This window comes from Chamaea fasciata, unplaced genomic scaffold (genome assembly GCF_029207755.1).
Source record: "Chamaea fasciata isolate MVZ Bird 193981 ecotype frontalis unplaced genomic scaffold, bChaFas1.0.hap1 SCAF_345, whole genome shotgun sequence".
NCBI lineage: Eukaryota > Metazoa > Chordata > Aves > Passeriformes > Sylviidae > Chamaea > Chamaea fasciata.
This window is the reverse complement of record NW_027094430.1, coordinates 3,173-19,986: the sequence shown is the minus strand read 5'-3', so window position 1 is coordinate 19,986 and position 16,814 is coordinate 3,173. Positions and strand designations below refer to the sequence as shown.

At 37.8% G+C, this 16,814-nt stretch overlaps 1 long non-coding RNA gene across 1 annotated transcript; it reads right to left on the bottom strand.

The window, feature by feature from the left end:
• Positions 1 to 1,196: 1,196 nt before the first annotated feature.
• Positions 1,197 to 16,124, bottom strand: LOC136305279 (uncharacterized). The gene is made up of 4 exons (XR_010725217.1): positions 15,898 to 16,124; positions 7,482 to 7,568; positions 4,361 to 4,491; positions 1,197 to 4,254 (listed from the first exon to the last, which is right to left on the bottom strand). It is a non-coding gene; the product is annotated as an uncharacterized lncRNA (long non-coding RNA).
• Positions 16,125 to 16,814: the final 690 nt, after the last annotated feature.

Here is a 16,814-nt window from a genome sequence, read left to right as displayed (position 1 = left end):
CACAGAAGCCTCCTCTGTGGCTCCCCTGCTACCAAAAACCAGCCGTGCAAAACCAACACAGCAATTTACCTTGTATGTCACACTGGGATCAGAAGAAATCACTCCTCAGCCAGAGCTGTGGCAAGGGCAGTGCACAGTTGTCCTCTTTTCAAACAAAGCAGCACTTTACAGGAATATCAAGTTATCACAAAAGTAGCAATGGGAAGATATTATTGAATAAACATTTATGCAGCAGAACAAATTCTGAAAAGCATTTTTTGTGTGTTTTCTGTGTTGTAGACATGTTTTCTGGAAAGGTCTGAATGGTCTCCTAACATTGAACAGCTAACAAAATCACTTGTAAAGAATCGGACTTGGTTGGCTTTTTTCCTTAATGCACCAAGAATGTCACTTACTTCATGAGGGAAAGGGAAGGAGTTGTAGGAAAGGGATTTCTTCGCAATATGGCTAAGATGAGAGCTGTTGGTGCCTAGCACACAGATGTACATGGGCTGAACAGCAGAAACTACCGGCCTTGACAGAGCTGAGGTCCCTTCCCTGTAATTGCCCACAATGTCTGAAAACCACCATTCACTGCCAACTCTGCAAATGGTGTTGAAGAACCCAAGAGGTTCTGACAGTGCAACCTTAAGCACCAAGACAATGATTTAATTTGCATCATTTGCAAAGATTGCATTGATGTGTCTCTGTCATGATCTTTACTGGACTTTTTCCTGTCAGATGATAGTACTCAAAAGTAGATGAAAGAAGGACAGGATGATGTGGGTTTGAAGAGCAAGGCAGGAGAAAGGAGAGTTACAGTCAAAGATGAAAGAGAAATATTAAAAATTTTGTTGAAAAATACATAAAGTAAGTTCCTTCCCAAAATTAAAAGAAAAAAAAAATAAGACTGGTTTTAACTCTTTTTTAAATAAGTAGTTTGGATAGTTCACTCTTACTTTTGGGAAAAATCAAGTTCTTAAGTTGCTGATATTTTGGTATAGTTTAAATTTCTTTATGCTGTGAGGCCAGATTAATGTCAGCTCATATTTGTACTCTTGTAAGTACCAAATTGTCTTTCAGAGCAATTTTCAGAGTTACTGAAAACAGTGTATCTATATACAGGTATCTGTATACCTGTATCTGTATACAGGTATAAGGAGAAATGGCAAAGCTCAATAATAAATAGGATTTATGATTATTTATTGTACTTGATGATCTGGGTGCAATACAAGTATTACGTGTTTAGCAACAACCCAACACTTAGCTCCTAAAGAGGTTTCAGAAATAGATATCACAACCCTATTCTTCATCTCAAGAGGGATGATTGCCTACTTCAGGTTTTTGTAGTGGCAGCAAAATTTCCAAACACATATTTCTGTTTCAAAATGTCAGGGTGAAATGGTCAGCCAAGTTCATCTGTGATTACATGCCGTGAAAAGACCTATAGTATCACCTAGGTCAGGAAAAACACTCTAAATTTAATACATTACTCAGACACAACCCTGGCAGAAGAAATGCACATCAGCTTCTATCAATTCAATCTGTGGAGAGTTTCTTAATGGAAAACAAGCAAGCAATTGTGGCAGCACAGCTTTCGCTTTAAATACATATTTTAACCAACAGCAGAATATTTTGGTGAAAACACTTGAATATACTTTGAGGATTGTGATCTCATCTTCATGACTTCTAAAAGAACTGTCCTATAATTTTCTTTTTTTTTTAACAGCACTTATTGATATATTAAAAGGCTTCAATTAGCCTCTCTTCTTTGAGTTACACTCAAATAATTTTCACCCAAAAATTATTAAAAATACTTAAGTCTTCTTAATTTAGTTATCAGTCTGAAGTCTGATAACCACCTCAAACACAGAAGAGGGGAAACATCTGATACCCTTACAGCAAATTACTAGAGGTTGCATAGTAATAATATCCAGAGGACACTTTAAAGACTCACCAACAAATTTCCTTAGGTAAATCTTTTTTCTTCAGAACAGACATTGTAGGTTTATTTTGAAACCACTTAGATCATGTTATTGGTTTCAGTAGAAAAGCTATAAAGATATATTTTGTATAAGCAAAAAACATTAAAAAATCCCACCACTAAGTTATTTCTAAATGCCTTGAAGGTACAGTGGGGAAAGAAAAGGAAAATAAAGCTAAGAAGGGAAAAAAGTCTTCTATATCATGCTGTACCCAGTAAATAATGCAAGGTTCGATTCCTCAATTTACTGCAGTCATCCTGCTACAGAACTCTGTGTCTCATGGATCCTGCAATGTTTCCCTCTTCTACTGATGCAGGCACCTTTTGGATAGCTGACATTTTTGCTGCCATGGGAGCTGGAGGGAAACTCTGGCAAGCACTAGCTGTAATTTCTTTGCAGATGGAACACATCCCCCTCAAAAAATATATTAATCTATCCCTTAGTGTAATTCCCTATTTTAAGTAAAAGTTTACTTAAATATAAGAAGTCGCCAGAATATGATTTAAGTAATCATAAACTTCAAGGATTTTATTATGAAATATATTCTTATATCTTAGGACCAGAACATTGTACTCTTTTGCCACTCTGGATGGTATCTCACCCCTTGAAACAGATTGCATATTGCTGTTCAGTTCAGGAGGATGAAGAATTCCTATATTGAGCACTTCTTTGTTCTAAAAGTATTCAAATAGTCTATGAAGTAACGGCTTAATCAGCATTAATGAAGACAACCACAGTCTTCAGTCATCAATAACTGAAGCTATTCGTTCATGATATAAAAACCTGAAAATTTACTTTGCACAAATAAGCTTTAAAAAAGAGATGTTTAAAATCCAGAGGAAACAGTAAAATGCATTGATTGATTAAACAAACTGACGTTTGATATTTTCTAAGCATCCATTAAAATAAAGGGTTTAAATGAAAAATTGCAGATAGGAAAAAGTATTCCAGATGCTTTCTTGGCTGAAAAGAAAAATACAAATCGAGCACACATTTTTTTTTTTTTTCATAAGAAATGAAAATGTAGGAGTCTTGTCCCTGCAGCAAGGGCAGGACAATGCCACAGACAGTCACACAGGCTTCTATCTGGTAGAAGATACACCCAGCTGGGGGTGGCTTATCAATAGAAAAATGAAAAAAAGGGTTGACTGGTAATGTGAGGATATGAGGGTGTCCTCTTCTGCTGTTTTTCCAGCTGGAAGTCTCTGCATCCTGATTTGGAGCTAGCCTGGCATCTGGAACCAATTCAAGGGAAGCATGAAAAGCTTTGAGGAAAAGTCAGTTCTAACCTGGCTGCTATTTCTGGAGAAGACAATGCCTTTGACTGCTACCAGCTCACTGGCTTGACGTCCACAGGGGCTGTCTGTAGCCCTCACTACCTGTTCTAAACAAAAGATTTGCAATGCAGAGTAGGGAGCAAAAGAAATTGGAACAACAACCCAAGAAATGTGGTGTGTTGAAGACCCAGTGCTTCAAGTAAGCAATTAAAAACCAAAATTGAGCTCCCCCTAGGAAGAAAACTCACAATTTGCACAGTTGGTTTTATTCACTGTCATAAGGGTCCTCTGGTAGTCCCTCAAAGCCGCCTGCCATAGAACAGGGAGGGTGGATTATGTGGCATTCCCTTGGCATGTGGGTTTTTCAGGGTCTGACCCTAGATTATACTCTCCATTCTTTATAAATAAAAAGGCTGTACATATTTTTAACAAGAATGATAATGTGTGTGTGCATGTGTTATGTATATAATAATGTGTACATACACTAAATTACAATGTATCATGTGTATCATACTAATGTATGTACTATATATATATATGAGATGTGAAAAGCATTGCATAATTCTAGAAAACTGTCAAAACCAACCTTTGAATCACTGCCGATTATTGTTCAATGGTTTAAAAAGTCGAGTGGTACATCACAAACGGACATTTTTCTTTTATTCACCTCCTTTTGTAGATAGATGCTATCCCCAGGCAAGGCACCTGTTAGATGCCACTGTTATCAGATGGGTAGTTTATTCCCTAGCATGCTCAGGGACTAGCATCAAACCTCTAAGCAGGAGCTGCAGAGGAGCAGCCTTCCCAAGCTCAGTGATTCATGGAGGCCGCAGAACATCCGCAAGGTGATGGCAGGTCATGCACAGACAGGCACATTCTCTCCCTGGTGCTCCTCACCCCTTTCCACTCATGCATCCATATGTACCTCTTTATTAAGTCATTGCCGTTCTCAGCATAAAGACCTGAGAGGCTCAGGATGCTTCCCAGGTCCGCCTCCCGTGACAGCATCAGTTCTGGAAAGAGCAGGAACAGTCCATGCAGACAGAGGAATTTAGGCAACTTGGCTCTCAGAGGTATTTCACTGAAGGCCCGATTGAGGACATGCTGCCAATAAATTACCTCTCTGGCAATCTTTGTCTCTAGTGCTGGTTTGAAGCACACTGGCAGCAGGCAAAGGACACTGTTCCCAGCTGGAGATGACAGAGAGGCTCTCTCAGATGACACAACACCTTTTTCCTTTCTCTTTCCTTCTGCAGAAAGGGAAAACACAGCTGTCAGCTCGTAATGCAAATCCAGGTCCCAAGCCAGGTCCTCCCCCACCTCCAGCATGGTGTGGCTGGCAGTCAGGATCTAAATGAAGGAGCCCTCACCACTGCATTTCCCTGTCCCAAGCAAAGCAGGGAGTATATCCAAGTATTCTGCCACTCCTGGTTCACCAGGCTCCTCAGAAATGAGATGCCTTCTTTCTAAATATGGAAATGGGAGAAAATGAGAGGAAGGGAGATTAAAGGAGGAGGATGGGAGCATCTGTAAATGCTGTCCTTTCTTCTGGGCTTGAAAATAAGTAGTGCCTACACTTTCCACAAACTCAGAGGTGGTGAAGGCAGGGAACTCTGCCCACAGCCCTGCCCACAACCTCCCATCCTTTGTGGATGGCAGTAGTGCTTTTCTGATAGAGGGTGGAAGGGTTGGTCACCAGCAAGTCCCTTCGTGTGTTTGCAGAAAGACATGGATAATATTTAGAAAGTAGAAGTAGCATCACAGTTAATAAACACATCTTTCACTATTATTTAAATATTTTCAAAATTTAGTAGTTGTTTAGTGCTAAACAGCTGTGGAGAACTGGTGCCAGATTTAACATCGGCAGGGATTTGGATGGGAATTACCAACAGAAAGTTATATTGCTTTTTAAAATAAATTTGGCACCAGACACAAAAAAGATTACCGTCGTTTCTGCAGAAAAGAAAGATCAATAAGTATGATAAAACACTTGAAATTAATATTTATAGGCAGGAAGATTAACTGGGAATCCTATGAAACAAATCACTATGTTTCCTTCATCTTAACTTGCTATTCCATAGCTTGTATTTTCATGTAGAGAAATTAGATAAAGTTTTTTTTATATTTAGGCCTTACTTGGAGATGATCTCAGAACATTTTTAAGGGAGTATTCTTCTAATTGTAAATTAGTCTTATTTGGATATCACACCTATGTGACAGTGAACATGCTTTTTTTTATTTAATAGTCATGAAAGATGACTCATGATGTAGAAGAAACTATGCTGATATTTCTTCTATGCCCTTTAGTACCATTAAAACCCCACTGGAACTGGCAAAAAAGTGTTTAAGTGTTTTTCTGCTTTTTATTAACCTTTCAATAGATTACTATATTTTCCCCAGAAATATTTTGTTCAATGTTGAACCTCTTTTTCATTAGTTTAACTGTATGGGATAAACCAGGGTTCAATGAGAAGAACATTTTTACTCTGTGGAGAAATTATATTAATACGATATTAACATCTGTCTGTCCTTATTAACAATAGTTTCTAGAATTTGAATGTAGAGCGCTGGTGTATTTTATCATTGTGTTTTTCATTGAAAGAGACTTAATATATGTAAAAAAGGCTGCATAATAAGATTAATCATTAAGATATGTTTTGATGGAATGAAAACCCCATAATTACAATATCCTGATCTGCTGTTTACTCATTATGCTGCTGTCAGTTACATCAGTGAGGTGTCATATATTCAAGATGTTTCAAGGTGTGGAAAAACAGACGTATTTTTCGGTTCTTTACTTTCACAATAAGCAAGTTTTCCAGAACTGGTCAAGTGGGTCCAATGATCTTCATGTCCTTTACATCTCTAAATCAAATTTGCAAATTGGGTATGATAACAGGGCTTATAAGATAAAGAAGATTACGTATTTAATAGAGTATGACACCACATTTGCCAATTAGTTGTCTTTTTAATTGACTGTATAAGGAGGCGGCTATTGCCAGGGACTTGTTCTTTTCTAATTGGAATCCAGTGTTCATGAAGCATAATTATCTGTTAGAGCAACTGCATTGACATCCTTCATTTAGTAAAATCCCTGTTCGTCAAATATGCAGGCAACTGTCACAGTTCCATCAAATTCTGTGGAATAAGCTACACATGCTGCTATAAAAAATGCAAAATTCTGGTAAAATCAACTAAAAATAAACTTTAAAAAGCATAGTGAAGTATCTAATCTCAGCAGTAGAAAATTTTCTGTATTAAAAAATTCCTTTCAAAATTCAGATTTTTTTTTGCTACCTGCCAGAGCTGAAGAATGTCAAGAAAATTTATATTTTGTATGTGGGAAATCAGTGACTGATGGATAACATAAGCGACTGTTTGAGAACTAAATTCTGAAGTAGATGCCATTATACACTCTCTGCCAGTTAGCTGAGTGCTGCTGTATATTGTAATTACCTAAGAGTTTCATTTTTTAATTTTATTTTTTACAAAAACAAACCCTTCTATTCTGATTACAGTTGATAATTAAACCATTAGGAGAACATGTTTCTCTTAAAATAGTGCAGCTCTCTTCAAATGCTTTGTAGATTCTTGTCTTTTTTACTTATATTTAATTTATGTGAGGAAAAAACAGGTTGAAAGGCTCTGGCAACATCAAAATAGGTCATTTTGACATCTTTGAATGAAAGTCTTATGGGGTTTTTTCTTGCAATGGCTTTTTAATTTGGTTTTTTGTGTTTCATATAGATATATGCAAGATGTGTGAAAAATCTAAATTGGAAAGAATTGATCCATCTGAAACTATGTATTTTTCTTTTTGCTGAACAGCTTACTATTCAAGTTTTCCAGAACTGGGATCAAAATGTCTCTAGAAAATTCTATGGTTTTGAAGGATTTTCATTCTTCATATAGTTCTAGTTTTGCTTTAAGTTACAAAGCAGACACTACCCGAGTTACAGATAAAATGGCCTCTAATAACTCTCTGATGTCTACCCTTGAAATGTGAACAGACACGAAAGTTTTAAGACAAGCAGCTTTTGGGTGTCAGCTTGAAATTCAGAGACACTTCTCTCTGGTGGCTCCATTAGCAATTCTTAAGAGTAGAACTGAAACAAAAGAATTACATTGTCTAAGTATTTTCTTCAAACAACTCTTGTCAACCCTGCCAAGGAGATGGAGATGCTCTTCTGGAGAAAATTAACCCTTTGAAACCTGAGAAAAGTTCAAATCTTGCTTTTACCTTTCAAAATTTCCTGCAAACCATGCAGTGGTCATTCGCTTGTGCAAAGCGAGTCTTAACTGTCTCAGAGTGGTCGCTCATGGTTCTCTGCCAAGAAGAGAAAAGGAAGCAGAAATAGGTGAAATTTGAGGATGTTATTCTAAAATGAAGGCAAAGTAAACAAAGATCTTAGGCTTTGGGAAGGCAAGGTTATGTTTTTCAGAGGTGGCAAAGTAGATTTGTCAGGAACAAATTTCCAAATTTTCAGATTTCCCAAAGAGATCCAGATCCCCTGAACCCTTGGTGACAGTAATGGCAAGTTATGGTCCAAACTGTCACGAAGTCTGATCTTGTTTTTTGGTTGGCTTCAGCTGATTTCATGCACCTAGTACTGCCCAAAAAAGTTCTGATGCCAGCCAGAAGGAAAGAAGATGAAAAGCTTCCTACTCAATTGCTGGCATGACCTGCCACCTTTTCTCTCCTATGTGACAGCCAAGAAGAGGAATAAAATAGTGTTGGTGGCAGAGCAGCTCTGAGCAGTTTTAATTTTTTTTACCATCATGATTACTGCAGTTAGGAATGCACTTGATGTCCTCATCCTAAACCTTTTCAGGGGTGCTTCTGTGGAAGCACTTCTGAGTCAGCACAGGTCAACACAGAGCATGGCCAACAATATGACACAAAGAGGGTGTTGATGCTCTGCTTGATGTTGTGGTTTCACCCTCAGTAGACCTGCATCTACTGCCAGCAATGGGTAGTCTTGTGTGCAGCATTAAAACTGAGAAACAAACTTGCACATTCTCCAGCTTTTAAAACAGTGATAGCCCAAGATATCCCTCTTGCTGTGGCAGCTGTTCACATTCACAGAGCATGGGCAAAGGGAGGGGATGACATGCCCAGGCAGGATAACTGGCAGGGCTTTTGGAAGTGACAAATGACAGACAAGGCTACCAGTAGGACATTTATTACAGGAAAGGGAATGTCTCAAGCAAGTCTGCATGCCTAAATGAAGCTCCTGATCAGGAAAAATGGAAGTTGCCAATGTGCTGAGCACGTCAGAACCCATTGCAGGTTTTCCAAAAGCAAACCATGGCTTTGCAAACCTCTGCGCCCTTCTGTCGTCAGACATTAATCAGATCCACAGGACTTGTTGAAAATCTGTAAGAACTGGCAGGTGGGATAAATCAGGACTTCTACATGCTAGTTTGTAATGTGATTCTTCTTGGTTTCGTCCCCAGAATAGGCGATCCACTGGCTGAGTATCAGCTTACCAGTAAGAAAACAAAACAATTAAAAATGCGTTATATAAAACCAACCATATATTAAAAAAATGAGATAATCTCAATGTTTTTCTTGGTTTCTGCTTATTATAAAGTATAGGCAGATTTTTTCCCTTTCCTATTTTTCCAATAAACTGGCTAAGTAAACAAAGTTCTGACAGTATTTATGTATACTAACAGATGCACATAAGCTCTTTTAGCAATAATTTAAGCAACCTTTATAGAACATAATAAAAAACTACATCGTAAGTGAAATGCCTACTTTTTTTCTTGTGTTTTTGTTGGGTATGTTTGTTTGAATTTTTGCAGGGAGGTTGTTGGGTTTTTTGGTTTGTTTTTTTGTGGGGTTTTTTGTTTGTTTGGTTGGTTTTGGGTTTGTTTTTTTAATTTTTAGCAGTGGAAATAAATTCTACTTTAAAAGAAGTTTGAAGTACTGTAGTGAAAACTATCAGGAGAATCCATTATGAATTTTTACAAAACTTGCTGTTTTCATTGTAAAACTTCCTGCTATATTGTAATAGTAGCACTCAGGCATTGGAAAGATTTCCCACATGCTGTAACTGTAGTTGTGTAGTTGAATTCTGGTACTTGGTGGCTTGACATCCAGTCCTGACTGGAGCAAATGTGGGGAGAGCATACAAATACAACTCATTCCGTGTTGATTTTTAATACTATGCAGTTCTACCAGAGAAATACAAACAAATTACAGTACAGGCAATTACAAAGACTGCATTTAGAAGTAGATCTCCAGGGAGGAAAAGATGAAGAATTCCACTGGATTAATATCTTTGGTGCTCAGAAAACTATAAATTCACCTGTCTCTCACAATGTAACCTACTGACTTAATAACGAATACCAAGGCACTGGAAAAATAAACATGGAAAAGAGATATTTTAAGGCATAGGCACTATGTGCTTTATGTTACACTATCCATACTGTGTGGTTTGTGGTTTGGAACAAAAGGCAATTGCTCAGTAATTTCTCCACAATACTAATAATAGCAGCCTTGTATTCCAGTAACCTGCCAATGAACTATGGCCAGAAACAAGTCCTCAGGTCCTTATTCCCAGATGGTAAAATGGTCAGAAGTGCTGCACAACACAATAGTTCCTACTGACAAGCTGGAAGTTAATATTCCCTTGTTGTTCATTGGAAAAGGTATTTAATATATAACTTTGAGTGACCAAAGCGGAAGGAAGTGTTTGAGCATCAGTGGGAAGAGTAAACAAAGAGGGCCAGTTCACCATAACCCATGAGCCTGACACTGGGCCCACAGGCATAATCTACTGCATTCCTTCATAGTCCCTTAGAAATGTACTTGGGATTCTATCCTTCCTCCCCAAAACAGTGAATCTAGCAAATTCCCATGCCTCCTACCGCTCAAGCCAGGCAGCTTAAGCCATTGTGTCATGTGAGTGTTGTGAAAAGACACAAAGAACAAAGTGGTAAAAGAATGTTGGTTTGCTCAAATATCAACAACGTGCTTGCAGTCTTTCAGATATTATATTGAACTAGTCAATAAATCAAACTCAGGGTTGTTTATTGTTGAGGTTGGTGTTTTTTTTTTTTAATTGGTGCTCAACAGATACATAATTAAAATTTTTAGGGCATTTTAAAATTATCTACAGGGTGACTGAGTTGGATTTTGATTGGTTGTGTTTAATAACATGTTTGTTAGTACTGTAGAGCAATATACCACATAATACAAAATGTTCCATTAGAAATGCATATTTCTTATTAGAAGAACATATAATTGATTTACCTTCTGGTAATAATGTTTTTACTCTCAGTTATATATTAAAATCAATGCATTTTACACAATGACAAATATAAAAAACATCTCACTAACATCCTCTCATGTCAGAATTATCCTGGCTGTGAGCACAGTCCTCTCCATCTGTGGTAGATGACTGAAGAGATAAGCAAACTGCTGTTTCTGAATAGGGAGGAAGAGTATATGTGTATAATCATAGGCTGCTGAATCACCTTAAGGATGACAGCATCAAACTGCCAAAATTTGATGGGGATCTCATTTAACATTATCTTAAATAACAAATTATTACTCCAATTTTACAGTTGGGAAAATGAGGCGTGGACATGCTGTGTAATTTCTCCACTCTGCTCAGGGAGACTGCTGGCAGTGCTGATAAGAAAACGTTGAGCTCCTAGCAAACCAGTGGATTGTTTATACTGTCCTTCATACACAAGGCATCCAAAATAAATCAGGAGTAGTTAAATTAGAAAACAATCTTAATTTTGATGCTTTCTTGTAAGATCTTACCTTCCTCTAAACCCTCAATTAATTCTTGTTCTTGACTCATTCCATACAAGTACTTTAAAGTTGAGGCCCTAACACAATTCTGGCCAAGATCTGAGTGTCTTTTAGGTCCTGTTCCCCACTAGCTTAGAAAAGGTGAGCTGTGCATTTTGGGGTTCTCTCCTGCAATGCACCATATTGCCTGCATAATTTCCAATTGAGCAATTAACTAGAGTACTTAAAATGCAGAATTTTCAACAAAGCTGAAATAAAAATCCCGAATACTCCTCAGCATGCTGAATTACTGAATTACTAGCTCAGACACATGCTTCTCTGATAAAAAATGCAGAAGACTCACAGCCCCCTCTAGAAAAATTATTTAATATTAGTATTAACCTTTCACTTGTTTATTTTTCAAACCCTCCATCCTAAATTGTTTTTAAATATCCTGCAGAGAAAGGTTTCCTTCAGGCAAATCCCTCTAGTAATCCTGCTACAAACCTGATGCTCTCATGTCATAGAAAGAATATTTAGTCAAGCCCCATTCTGCATGCCTCTAAGAGGGAACAAAATGCCTGAAGTGGGTAACAAATTTCAAAATTACTCAGACAAAGCTGTCTGGAGTAAAATGGACAGAAATGTGCTAAATGGCAACATGGCAAATGCTGAACCCTTTTAGTAACACACCCACTGAAAATGAGGGAACTTGGTGGGACGCTCATAGTTAAGCTCCTTTCCAAATACATCCTGAGAGTATCTTTGCCTTTCTGTCTCCTTAGAAAGAGTTTCTGCCCTCTGAAACGCTGGGCAAAGTTAGGGGAAGGAACTGGAAGATTTTGGAGCTTCTTTTCTGCAGAAAATAAGGACAACTTAGGGATCAATAAATGCCACGAAATTCTCTATTTAAATTAGAAAAAAAAAAACCCAAAACAACCCAACAAGTGCTATTCACTACCCTTATACCACTTGTAAATACAGTCATAGAACTTCTCAGAATTTAAATCCAGAATAAAATAAATTTAAAGTTGTTGCAGTGCAGTACAGCTACAACTTGTAGCAATCACAGGAACGATATGGGAATATTTGTTTTATGTAAAATAATAATAGATTTGTTAGTAAGCATTTTGTCAGAGCTCTATGACAAGATCCTGAAATAATCACATTAGGAATCACTAAATCCATGATCCTTAGGGAGACAAAGTCTTCCAGACCTTTTCTCTTCTTTTAAATATTACTCCCAAAGCAGAAGTAGATTCTGATGATTGGACGAAGTAATATATGTACCCACAGTTACACAGACAATTGAAAGAGAAAATCTTGGAGGAACCTATTTCATATATGCTAGTGGTAAGAGTTTGTAAGGTAAGGCTGCATTTAAAGTAACAATAAATATAAATGCTTAGTCTTCCTTAAATTATTCTGGCAGAAGGAGTGCATGCAAATATTAAATTCATAAATTAGGTTTGTTTACCTGCAGTTTCATGTTTGTCAAGAAATCTTTAAGCTGCAGATTTCATTTTAAGTAATTGCAAACATCTGACCTAGTGCAATAGTTTGACAGCTGGAAAGTGTAACACAGAAAATGTGCAGGAATTTGCATTTCCAGAGCCAAATACCAGTCACACTTCTGCTACTCTGCTGCCTTTGTACCAGCTTCTTTCATCAGATCATGCATTTTAATGAAAAAACATTGCAGTAATCAGTTTGAGAAGACTTAAAGCCAGGGATAGAACCTGACTTTTAAAAAGCAAAAGCCTGGAAATATTCTCCAGTGGGAAGCAATTAGAACAACACAAGAAAGTTAGGTGTTATTGAATGCTGCAGAAGGCAAACACAGCAGTGCAGCCATGGAAACCATCAGCAGGTCCTCTCTGATGGAATGCACAGAACCCCAGAGGGATACACAGAACTACCAAAACTGTGCCTCCTTCCTTTCTCTGCTTCCTGCTTACTTCCTCTTCTGTCTTGATATGAATCGTCATCAGTGAGCAGGTGAACAGGAACTGTCAATCAATATGCCTCTGCGGATTCCAGGGATAGGCTCCTGAAATGCCTATCAATAAAGAAAATTTGTTCTTTCCCCCATAAAAATATGCATGTTTTCCTGAGTTGCCTGAGGCTCCAAATCACAAGACTACCATTTCTTTTAAAAAATGGAGTCCCACTTGACAAAAATTACTAGCCAGCAGATGAGTGCCCCAGAATGCCACAGTTTTGAGTAGAGGATCCACAGCTTCTGAAAATAAGCAAAACCCCCGTCAGACAGTATATGCAAATGCACCAAATAGATAAAAATAGGTATTTTTAAAATTCATAAACAGGTGCTTGCAAATAAATATAACCTACAAAAAACCAACACTCTTGCCTTATTCTCTCTTTACTAGAGAACCATATGTGTTTTAAAAATCCCCCAAATAACCAAAAATAATGAGTGGTTTTCATTACTGATGTAATTCCACTGAAGTTAGCACAGACACAGTGGAGAACAGAATCTGGATAAGCATCTCAATTCCTCTTATTTAGAGGAGTACTACTTAAATAAATTCCATTCAGCAATTGTTTCTCCAAACCCTAGTCCTTTTAATGTGTGATAATTAGTGGTAGTTATTTAAAAAAAAAAAAGAAGAGAAGAGAAGAGAAGAGAAGAGAAGAGAAGAGAAGAGAAGAGAAGAGAAGAGAAGAGAAGAGAAGAGAAGAGAAGAGAAGAGAAGAGAAGAGAAGAGGAAGAGAAAGAGAAGAGAAGAGAAGAGAAGAGAAGAGAAGAGAAGAGAAGAGAAGAGAAGAGAAGAAGAGAAAGAAAAGAAAAGAAAAGAAAAAAGAAAAGAAAAGAAAAGAAAAGAAAAGAAAAGAAAAGAAAAGAAAAGAAAAGAAAAGAAAAGAAAAGAAAAGAAAAGAAAAGAAAAGAAAAGAAAAGAAAAGAAAAGAAAAGAGTTTAACTTAAGACTACTTTAAAACACTTAAGATACCATACAAAATGATATTGCAAAACCGTATGAAATACATCAAAAAGAAATTGAAAACAAACACAGACACTTTCATTGTGTTTTTATAAACTCAACACGTTCATATGATTAATATTTTGGAACTTCAAAAATAAAGAAGGATCTCCCTGTCTGAAATGTAATTGAATATAATTGTTTCAACATACTTTTACATGGATATTTCTTTACACATCCTCTCTCTTCAGATAGTAGCTGAAGACTAGCAATGTTGCTAAATCATTGTGTAAGCAGCCACAAAAGTGTTTAACCATAGCAGCATTAAATTCATGCTGACCAAATTTAACAAAAACCCCTGCCTTTTACAAAGGTGCTTTTACCATCATTTACACATAAATCCAGGCACAGGCATGATGATGAAAGGACTGAATGGATAGCGGAGCCATACTCTTGATTTGTTTTGTGGGGGTTGTGGAGTTTTCCCACAATTAAAAAAAGAAAGAAGAAAAAAAAGTTATTTTGGGGGGGTTTGGGTTTTTTTAGTTTGGGTTGGGTTGGGTTTTATTGGTTTTGATTCCATCAATTTTTCTTTGAAATTCCTCTGAGGAATTACTTCACATTTATTACGATGCCTACGCTGCCCGCGGGGGTGAGCGGGGAAGAAGGACGTGTCCTGCTCTCCGGCCGCCACGCCGCTCCCCGGACCCCGCTGCGGCCGCTCGGCGCCGCGCAGCCCCGCGGGGCGGGAGCCGAGGGGTCCGCGCACCCGGCCCGCCGCGGGACGCCACTGCCACCTGCTGAGGGCACCGAGCTACTGACGGTCCCGGCCCTCGGCAGCCCCCCGGGCCCCCGAGGCCGCCCCCGGAACGCACTCCGACGGATCGGGGCGCCGCCGGGGGCCGGCCGGTGCGGAGGATGCGGAAGATGCTTTCGGTGCCCGCACTCGGTTGCAAGAGCTCACCCAGCAACATCGCAGCGCTAAGGACGGTGTCAAATACAGATAGATTTAGGGCCACTGGTTTTCTTTCCTTTCTCTCCCACAGCTTCTCCGTTTAGCAGCTCCAGCTTTCTAAAGCAGACGGTTGGGATGTCTTAAGTGAAATTAAATGCTTAGTGTCTTCATTGTTGTGGAGCATCTCCACAGTATGTGTTTTACTGTAGTTTTTTTCCCTTTTAAAAAGCACATTGTTTGCTTCCAAAGATGAGCTTTAGGAAGAGAATGTGCCGCTTCAGTGGGCAACAAATAATTATGCAAGAGAAGGTAAGGTTACACAGTGAAAATTATTATTCCTGGCTAATGTGGTGCATGAATCCAAAATGCCTTTAATAAAGCTCCTCAACCAAAAGCAATGTGCAAAAATATTATCACATACCATATTAATGAAAGAAAACCTGTTTGTTTTGTAACAGAACAAGATCCAAATCAATATTACTCAGGATCTAAAGCAACATCTGTCTTCCAAAATTGTCATCAGCATTTCAAATGCTCTCCTCTTTTGAAAATAAAGTCAGTAATTCCTTGTCAGTTGAGCAAAAATAAGCAATAAAATGTTTATTACTTTCTGAAGCCCATTTGTTTCAGCAGGAAACTGCCTCCACTGTTACGCTACTCAAGTGTACAGATTCACTCTGGAAATGGAGAGGTATCCTTATCTGTATTGATTTAAATATGGGAAAGAGACAGTGAATGGAAAGAACAACTTCAGTAAGATATTTTAGGTTACAACTGAATCGCGTGTTTATGGCCCCCAGACAGTGTGCTCTGCAAAATGTTCCAAAACACTCATCTCTAAGTTTTCAGCTATTTCTCCATTCTGCTCCAAATGCTCTGTGAAACATTTTAAAGAAGAAGAAAAAAAATGAAAACAAGGTTTGCTATCAGGATCTAACATAAAGAGGATAGAATAATTATGATAACCATTTTGACTGAGTTATAAAGGCAGCTTGTTGGATTTACTTACCCCCCATGTCTATCACTTAGGCCATCATTTCTTTTTGAAGTGTGTAAGAGTTTTTCTTCCAGTACATGATCTTTACACTATAAAAGAAATTTTAGAACCATGGTTTTATAGTGAACCTTTTAGGAGATAATGGCTTAAATTTCTAGCTTCCCTCTTTATGGCAGTGATAGGATAGCTGCTTCTATAAACCAATCTAGATAATATGTCATATCTCTCTTCAGGAGCTACTGCACACACGATATAGGAAACTCTCCTACTACTGGTTACTCATTAAAGTTAAGTGGTAGGGATCCACATGACAAGGTTAAGTTTCAACACTTTAAACCCTGCTGAAAGTTGCTAATAATAATGTTTAATTTTCATTCCAAGCATTTATGGTATCATCAACTTGAGCTGGTTGTTTTCTTCTTCTCATTAGTTGGAACCAATGAAACTCCCTGCAGAATAAAAATCTTCAGGCAGAATAACAAAATAGAGGCAGGATTTGACCCCTATATAAATTAAACAACATAAATGGGTTTAATGGGAATGTCCTATTCACCAGAGGTAAAGTTTGATCAGGATTTTTAAAAAGGGCTAGAGATTGCAACACCCTAGCAGGGAAATGTTAACAAAAACATTATATTCAAATTGGAGCACTCAGTGCTTTCTTTAAATGGTCCACTATGTAGGGCAATTAAAATAACTAGTCCCTTATTAAAAAAAAAAAAAAAAAAAAAAAAGCTTCCTTTTTATTTGTGGATAATAAGGTTTCCAGCAAATCATCACCCACAATCTCTTGATCCTGAAAAGTCATGCTGCAAAAATTTCAGCCAAGTGCAAAACATCTCACAAAGAAAAGAGATGAGAAAAGGATGGATGTTTGCTATGGCAGGGGAGGGCTGGAGAAAGGAATGGGAAGTCAATGGGCTGCAGAG